This window comes from Nannospalax galili, unplaced genomic scaffold, assembly GCF_000622305.1.
Source record: "Nannospalax galili isolate Female #2095 unplaced genomic scaffold, S.galili_v1.0 scaffold2795, whole genome shotgun sequence".
In the NCBI taxonomy this organism is placed as follows: Eukaryota; Metazoa; Chordata; class Mammalia; order Rodentia; family Spalacidae; genus Nannospalax; species Nannospalax galili.
Window position 1 is genome coordinate 66,667 of NW_008335229.1, and position 9,148 is coordinate 75,814.

General features: G+C 41.4%; 1 long non-coding RNA gene and 1 pseudogene across 1 annotated transcript in view; one reads left to right on the forward strand and one right to left on the reverse strand.

The window, feature by feature from the left end:
* Positions 1-243: 243 nt before the first annotated feature.
* LOC115069756 overlaps positions 244-9,148 on the forward strand; it is a 9,934-nt gene continuing 1,029 nt past the window's right edge. Inside the window, exons 1-2 of the long non-coding RNA XR_003848989.1 lie at positions 244-396; positions 3,891-3,895. This is a non-coding gene — a long non-coding RNA (uncharacterized LOC115069756). The remainder of the gene's footprint in view (positions 397-3,890; positions 3,896-9,148) is intronic.
* Positions 410-1,690, reverse strand: LOC103731456 (annotated as a pseudogene).

Consider the following 9,148-nt stretch of genomic DNA (forward strand, 5'->3'; position numbering starts at 1 on the left):
TGGGGCTTGGGGGAGCCTCACAGTTCCTAAAGACATGGAGGCCAACACTTGCCTCTTCCTAAGAACCTAAAGGCAAGATTTAGATCACAGAATATTTAATGGTATATTTAGATGTATAAAGCTCAAAAAATAAGACTGTCTTTATATGAAATCATTTTGGGGAGAAAACAAAGTAGAAAATTACTTATCAAAAATACTAAAGAAATGTAAAATCTGTTTGTAAAATTAGATAGGTATTTTTTTTTTGTTTTACAAAATGGTTTTATTTTCAGCTACATAAACATTTTTCTCAGGAAAGTTACCAAAACAACTTGTTCACAGGCTTTCTGGGGTGGGGGGGGGGAGCTGGAGCTCCTTTTGTAGACCAGACTACCCCCTGGAATGTTGGGCTTAAAGGTTTGGAGAACCCCAGCTCTGTTTACAGGGACTTATAGTTTGGGGTAAACGTAATTAACAAAACAAGTTTATCTCTATTATACAGATGTGATGTAAATATGATTGATGGCCTACAGTTTTCAGAAAGTAGGTAAGCAGACTTCACAGCTGAAGGAATCTCCAGTTTAAGCCTATGCGATAGAATAAAAAGCTACAGCTAACAGGTGTTCTGATCATACTGCTTCAAAGTCTAGTTTCTACCACAAAGAGCCACCAGGATTTTTTCATAGTCTCCCTTAGTTTCATCCAGAATGGCTTGGCAAAGAGAGATACCATACTTCTTCTGGTAAAATACTTTGATTTCATTCATGTCAGTTTCAGAACGGGAGACTATAATCCTGATCAATGCCTTAAGGCGAGTTCCAGCTCCCTTCATGGCCTGATGAAGTTTCTCGGCAAAGAAAGCTGGGGTGCTGGTGGCACACTTCACAATGGCTGTGAGGCAATTCTCAATGTCACCCTTCAGCTCCAGGCCCAGAACTTTGTTCATATCACGCTGACTGTACTTTTTATAATTCTGAAACACTCTGCGAGATGGGCATAGCTTCTAGTGGTCAGGATTGTGCAGAACACGTTTACATCTGTCCCCTTTCTCCTTTCTCCTGCTTCATATAAAGCCCTGGCATCTGTATCAGCCAAACCATGATTCACAAGGAAATCCTCACAACGGTCACCCTTGGCAAGAGAAAGTAAAGCCTTCTGGAAGTCTCCAGATGTATCTGAAGTGATATCTTTGGCCAGATCTCTTTTCAGCTCCTCCCTGTAGACCCTGTTAATTTCTCTGATTCCTTTGTTTGTTCTTGATACCAAATTTCAATCAGAGTATCTTCATCCGTCCCAAGTCCCTTCAAGGCAGCACGCTAAAACAACCTCCTCCAGGTGACCTAAAAGGGTTTTCTTCAGAATTTCATCCAGGGGCTTTCCAAGCTCCTGGAAGTACACGGCCTTGATTTGCTGGCGCTGAGCATTGGTTCTCTTGGTTAAAATGTCAATGATGGTGGCTTCATCCACATCTTTGACTGTTATGGCTTTGTGCAAGGCAGCAACATCTGAGGATGGATTGAAGCCAGGGTAGTAGTTCACTGCTGACCCAGAGCCAGCTTTGGATTTCACAGTATCAATGTATTCCTGTTCTTGATTGTCAATAAACCAGGCCTGCTTGAGGGATTCTGTTACCATTGCCATTTTTAAAGAAGTGTCCTTTTCTTTTCCTTTCTTCCAAGGAGCTACAGAGAGGCTCTCCTGTGAAGATTTCAATCTCTAGATAGCTATTTTAAAGAGCATTTAGGCTCTTGTAGTCCTCCTAGGACACTATGATAGTAACCTTTCTTACAGAGTTGAGACTGGAGAAAGATTTTTTATGCTAAACTAATTTTTAAAGTAGACCAAACAAAATGTCCAAAAAGCTTCTAAACAAACTTGGCAACCTCTCCCATCAATACAAAAACTCTCCCATGTGGCATAATAAATCTTGCTTCTTTCCTATCCCTGACCTTTAACATTTGGTGAGCAGAGAACAAAGAACTAATTCAGTCAGCCTGGTGGCATATGCCTGTGATCCCAAAACTTGGGCAGCTGACCAGACAAGCAAGTGCAAGGCTAGCCTCAGTTACACAGCAAGACACAGTCACAAAACACCAAAAAGAAAAAAGGACTGATGAATGAATAAAGCATCCTACATCCTCAGATGGTTAAGTGAAAGCTGACATCGGATTATCTTTTTTAAATTGTGTGTGTGTGTGTGTGTGTGTGTGTGTGTGTGTGTGTACACGTGGAGGTCAGAGAATGGCCTTGGGTGTCAGTCTTTGCCTTCTGCCTTGTTTGATACACGTCTCTTGCTGTCCCCTACTAAGTACTCCAAGCACGCAGCCATGATCTTCTTGTCTCCATGGATTCCCTCTCCACCTCCATCTCACGGTGAGAGCTACCATGCTCAGCTTTGCATGGGTTCTAAGGCTCCAAACTCAGGTCTTCATGTTTGCAGAACAAGTGCTTTACCCACTGAGCCACCTCCCCAGGCCCCAAGTTGATCTATTTCAGAAAATCTCCCTAAGTCTGATCTATATATGTTGAGACTCAATCTTCTCATTGTTCACTGAGATCATTTCTGTGTGGAGAGAAAATGTCTCCAGAGGAGTTTTTGTTTTCACATATATTATGAGCTTCAGCACACTGGGCACTAGTTGTGTACATGTAAGTGTGAACAGGAGTGAACCGTGAGCCACATGAGGCAGAAGGAAGGGAATCACCATGAAGCACCACTGTAGATGGCTCTCTCATGGGCTTCTGTTTATCAGTGTGTTCGACTCAGAGCAGCAGCCACAAAAACCAGGGCCTTTCAAAAGAATAACAACTTCTATTCCCATTCCACGTTTTGTTTCTGAGAGTGCTTAACATAACTCAAACTGACTTACTAAACACAAGACTTCATGATGTAATAGCTGTCAAGCCTAAATGTAAAACTGACTCCTCTTGCCTTCCTGAAGTCCTCCACTTCTGACAGGTAAGCCACATGGAGGCCTGCACCGGCTTCCCACCAGACACATTCTGAACACATGTAGCAGTCTTGTATAGATGCAGCTGACTCAGAAGGTTAGAATACAAAGGAATGACCAGACTTCTAAAATGGAAACTGACATATGATGTCCCAGAATGTACATGGCTTACATCCCTGCCCCTTTGAAATGAAAGTTTTCCATCACCCACCTTCCTAACCTATCAGGCTCCAGCTGCCCCCAAACATATTTCTTGGCTGAGTCATAGTCTGAGAATATCTGTGGATTCTTAAATGGTCCTTCTATATGGGAGCTTTCTGATCATTTCCACATATGGCCACACCCAAATCAGCACGGAGTTAGTGGAAGCTAGGACAAGAGTTCTCAGTTCAGAGGTAGCTTATAAGTATCCTTGAAGGGTGTGAAGAAGGGAATGCAGGGTGGCTGTGGCTGTGCTGTGAGGTCCAACCTGGCTTCATCTGATAGGCTGCATGGAGAATAGGAAGGGCCTACCTCTGCAGCCATACTGCCAGTGTTCCAGTTATGGCTCCCTGGGCCTCCTCTTCCTCACAGGTAGGTGGGGAATCATTGTTCCTGCCTCATTGAGTTATGCTAAGTATTAAATGAGTCTATACATCTAATGTCTAAAACAAGAAATCTCCAGAGGCCTCCATCAATGGGGAAAGAAATACTTGCCCTACAAGGCTCTTCAACAGGTAAGCTAAAGAACTAATCCAAGAGCCTAGGAAGCTACCTGTGTAGACAGGTAGGTGGTTGTCTACACTGCCCTTCAGGACAGTATTTAAACATCTCAGGACATTCCTCTGGAATGAGGTTCCTTACTTAAAGGCAAATGCTTTCCCTTATTTTTGCCAGAGTGCTAATCATTCTGTATAATCATGCCATTTTTCTGTCACCCACTAGAAGGAAAGCTCTATAAAGACAATGGTCTTACTGCAGGTGTGGTGGTGCACGCCTGTAATCCCAGCACTCGGGAGGCAGAGGCAGGCAGATCTCTGTGAGTTCAAGGCCAGCCTGGTCTACATAGCAAGTTCCAGGCCAGCTGAGGCTACAGGGAGACCGTGTCTCAAAAGATTAAAAAAAAAAAAGGCAATGGTCTTATCTTTACCACTCACTCAGCCCAAAGCTTAGAATAACTTCTGGTGTTGACACATACACAGAAACATGAGCAAAGGAGCAAAGAAGGGAGAGAGGAAGAGGGGGACAGGACGAGGGGCCACGGGAGGCAACATGGTGGGTGAGGAGACGTACAAATGGAGAGGGTCCTGCCACATGCTTCACACTGCAGACCTTATCTAGGTCACAAAGAGGGTCATCCCCTTTGTGGTGCCCTCTTCAGACAGTTGTCTGACCTCCAGCACAGTCCCAGCACCACTTGACAGTGACCATATTTCTGTCTAATAAAAATGGAATTGGCACCAAAGCAATAATTCAAACATCACAGATTGTCAAGTGTTTTGATTTTTTTCCTAATCTATTTCCTTAAAGAAATGTGCATTTTAACCATTAACTTTGGTCTACCTTTTATGACTTTTCTATACATCATATTTATGATTACAGCTTTGTAAGTGAAAGTTATTATCTTTGGAGTGTGACTATAGGCTTGAGATAACTTCTTTAAAAATTCATATGATCCTCACCAAAAGAAATTGCTACATTATCAAGAATTTCTTTATGCATCCGGTCCTCAGTCTGACCTCTATTTATATTGCTATTTATATGCCACTTACAGTAAGTCCTCCAGGCCGAATCACAGTTCCAAATTGTACACGCCCAGTGTATGTGCTGCCAGCACACCACAATTTCATTTGATTTTTGTTCTGTGGTACCACTTCAATGAAAAAGAAAACTGACCTAGCTTCAAAAAAAAAAAAAAAAAAAAAACACATAAAATTCAAGTTCTTTCTTAAAAGACTTAAAGAAAAGGTGTTAGCCAAGAGGAGTTTTTTTCCTGGGTATGCTCTGAATACACACAGAGTTGATGAAAACTTAACAGTCCTTGAAATCAAAGCCAAGTATTTTACAATCAGTACCCTAAAAGCCCCTTTCAGAAGTCACTGTCTGCAGAGTACAAGGGTGCCACCTGAGGAAGCAGCCAGAGGCATCAAGACAGGGGCTCTAAGAAGCCAGTTAATTCAACAGAGGGTCAGGAACACAAAAGATCACAAATGGCCAAAACGTAGAGAATTAAGAGTCTGCATATTGCTGGTCGTTGGGCAGGACTCCTATATAAATTTCACTGACCCAGGGCTCAGGGACCATCATGGAAGAGGGAGTTGAAAGATTGCAAGAGCCAGGGAGGAGGTGCATGACCATATAGAAAGAGAGTCCTACAAGCTCCGGGGACCCTGCTCATGATATTATGGCAATGGTGTCAACATATAAAAGTCCCATGCAAACTCAGGCAGACAAAAACCCAACATAGAACTGGGGAAATGGACAACAGACCCCAATCTTAGCTGAAGAAACATTGGCAACTGATTACTGCTAGGTGAGGAAGAGCTGATCTTCCTAAAACAAGAGACTCTAGATAGGCTGACTAGACCTCAGTGGATGGACTTGCACTGGGGAACATCTGGGGACACTGACTTGATACACTGGGCTTTAACATGGATCCTATGGTCCTATGGGAGGGTACCACTGGGGACGGGAGTATAAAGATGATTAAGATTGTTTGAGATATTCTGTATAAATGCACAAAAATTCAATAAAAACAATTTTTTTAAAAAAAAGAAAATGTGGTACATTTACACAGTGGAGTTCTACTCAGCAGTAAAGAAAGACAAAATCATCAAATTTGCAGGTTAATGGGTCAAATTAGAAACTGTTACACTAAGTGAAGTAACACAGACTCAGAAAAACAAGATATAACGTTCTTTCTCACTTATAGATCTTAGCACCAGAGCCTTATATGTATTTATCCTGATGTAACCACAGGAGTCAGGAAAATAAAAAGAAACCAAGTAAAGTAAAAGGAACCCGAGAAAAGGGGAATAGTAAGGTTACCAAAGGTAAAATGGGTAAAATGGGGCTATTCGACTGGGAAGGGAGGAAGTAGGGTTATACCAGGAACCATGGGGGTAAAAGGGAAGAAGAAACTCAAGAAAGGCAGGATAATTGGAGACAAGTATTATGAAAGGTGAAATGGGGGAAATGGGGGTACTTTAACTGGTGAGGAAGGAGGGAATGTTATGTAGGGGGCGAGAGAGAGAGAGAGAGAGAGAGAGAGAGAGAGAGAGAGAGGAGATAACTAATACATAGGTAGTGTAAAAAGACAGAGAGAAACACATTAGTTCAAAAGCCTACTGAAAAATACACATACAATATCTGAACGTGAGTGCATGTGTATAGCTGAAGGCCGTACAACAAGAAACACAGTGCCAGGCAAGAGAAACCTCCCTTTGAGTTGTTGGTCAGGATAGACCAAAAGACTCCCAAAATAACACAGGCTATTGCCACAGCCCTTGATTGCCTTCCAGAACTTGAAGATAAGACCCTATTACTAAAGACAGAACACACTTCAGACATAGGACTTGGAGCTGGAACTGATCTGGAACCCTCCTCCCTGAAGACTAGCTTTCATAGTTTTAGAGGATACTATTGCATGGCACTAAGGGAAAAAAAATCAATCAATGGTCTAACCATTGCCAAAGCAATGATCCACACAGAAAACTATATTGGTGCAAGAGTGGCACTTTAATCATGGAAATAATCTGCACCTATCTAATTGGACTTAAAGCCCATTCAATGGGAAGGAACTCATGTATGGTACTGTAAACATAGCCAAATATATATGGCTGGAGAGGTCATAGATCCTAGAGAGAACCCTACGTCTGGCACTTCCCTAAACAAATGTAATTTCTTACTGTATGTATTCTGTGCCTCTTCTTGCAATAACGGGAAACTATTACAGAGTTCTACAACTGGTCAAGGTAGAGAATAAGTGTGTGAGATGCCCAACTCTAAGTGACACATCTACAATGAAACCTCTACACCTAAGGCTCACAGAACATAAGTGGAACAGGGAGTAGAGAGAATACTAATGCATCTCTCAACTCTCACCAGCAAAGATTCTTCATATAACAGAAGGAGATGAACACAGAAGGCCACAACTGGCCAAAGTATAGAGAAGAAGAGACTGCAGAGTGCATATCCCTGGACAGGACTCCTATATTAAACCGCACCAACCCAGGGCTCTGGGACCATTGTGGAAGAGGGAGCAGAAAGATTGTAAGAGCTAGGGGTAATGGAGCAAGAAAACAGTTTTCCAGGCAGCTGGGAACTTGCTCACATGACCTTACAGCAATGGTGACAATGTGCACAAGAACCATGCAAACTCAAACCAGACAAAAATCCAGAACAGAACTGGGGAAATGGGCAGGAAGCCCCAGCTTAGTCCAGGAACCACTGTCAGCTGATCCCTGCTGGGTGTGTGAGAGTTGGTCTTCTTTAAGGGAATGACACTAGATATGCTAACCAAGATCTAGTAGATGAATTCACAGCTAGGGACATCTGGGACACGAATTTGACTCAATAGGCCTTAACCTATGTAGCAGGATGCATGAAATCTGGTAGGGGGTTAATGGGAGGGTGCAGATAGGGGAGGGGGTCTCACTATGATTAAGATGTATGAAAAGCACAGAAATTCAGTTTTAAAAATATATTGAAAAAAGAAATCAGACAGTTCTCAAGTAAATAATGATATACAGTAGGGCCTTGGTCAAAGAAGAGCAATCCCAAACCCAAGCAGCATATGGAAATAAGTCAAGATCAGGGTAGAATCTAGTGAAATGGAAAAAAGAAGTCAATGAAACAAAGAGTTTGCTTTTTGAAAAGACAGATAAAATTGATTAACCTTTAGCCAAACTAAAAAAAAAAGAGAGAGAAGAGTCAAATTAAAGAAAGAAAGTGAGCCATTACAATGGATACCAAAGAAATTCAGAAAATCACTAGATCTTACCTTAAAATATATATATTCCACTAAATGAAAGCTCTAAAAGTAATTTATTAATTTCTAGATGCATATAAACTACCAAAATTAAACCAAGGTGAGATCAATGATTTAAACAGATCCGCAATAAGCAGTGAGATTGAAATAAGTAATTAAAAATCTCCCAACTAGGGGCTGGAGCATTCAATCAGTCACTGCTCTTAAAAAGGGCCAGAGTTTGGCTCCTAGGCACCCATATGGAGACTCACAGCATCCTATGACTCCAGTTTCAAGGGATCTAACACCCTCTTCCAGCTTCTGTAGGTTCCACATGTAGTGCGCACATACTCATGCAGGCCCACACATATACCTATAAAAATTAAGATTTCTTTTGGTCTTTTTGAGACAGGGTCTCCCTGTAGCCCCAGCTGGCTTGGAACTTGCTATGTAGACCAGGCTGATCTTGAACTCATAAAGATCCACCTGCCTCTGCCTCCTAAGTGCTGGAATTAAAAGCATGCACCACCATGCCCAGCTTAATTAATACTTTTTAAAAATTTTCCAACTGAAAAAAGCCCGGGCTCAGGTGGATTCACTGGTGAATTTTACCAAACCTCTAAAGAACCATCACCAAAAGAACAATATTACCACTCTATTCTTACAAGGTTGGTATTACCCTGGTATCAAAAGCATATAAACATGCAACAAAAAATTACAGATCCATCTCCTTGATGAACATAGACAGAAAAATTCTCAACTAAATACTTGTAAAGAAAAATTCAAGAACACATCAAAAAGGTCACTCACCATGATGAACTTTGCTTTATTGCAGAGATGCAGGATGGTTCAATATACATAGAACAATAAATTTTATAAATTTCATAAATGGACTCAAGGTGAGGAAATTATGTGATCATCTCAATAGACATAGGAAAGGCTTTTGGCAATATCCAACATCCTTTTATCTTAAAAGTCTGAAGAAACTGATGGTAGCTGAAAATATCCATTGAGTCTCATTTAAGGGTGAGACTCTTGGAAGGCTGAACAGGCTCCAGTGAATGAACCCACACTGAAGGGCTTTTGGGGACACAAACCTGACCCTGTAGGAATAAAATATATATATAAATTTGTATATGAAATTTGATCAGGGATTAGTAAGGGAGGTGCAGATATGGGGTGGGATCTAAATATGATCAGAATATGTTGTATGAAATTTGCAAAAATTCAGTTTAAAAAAAGAAGAAAAAAACCCTGAAGAAACTCAAAA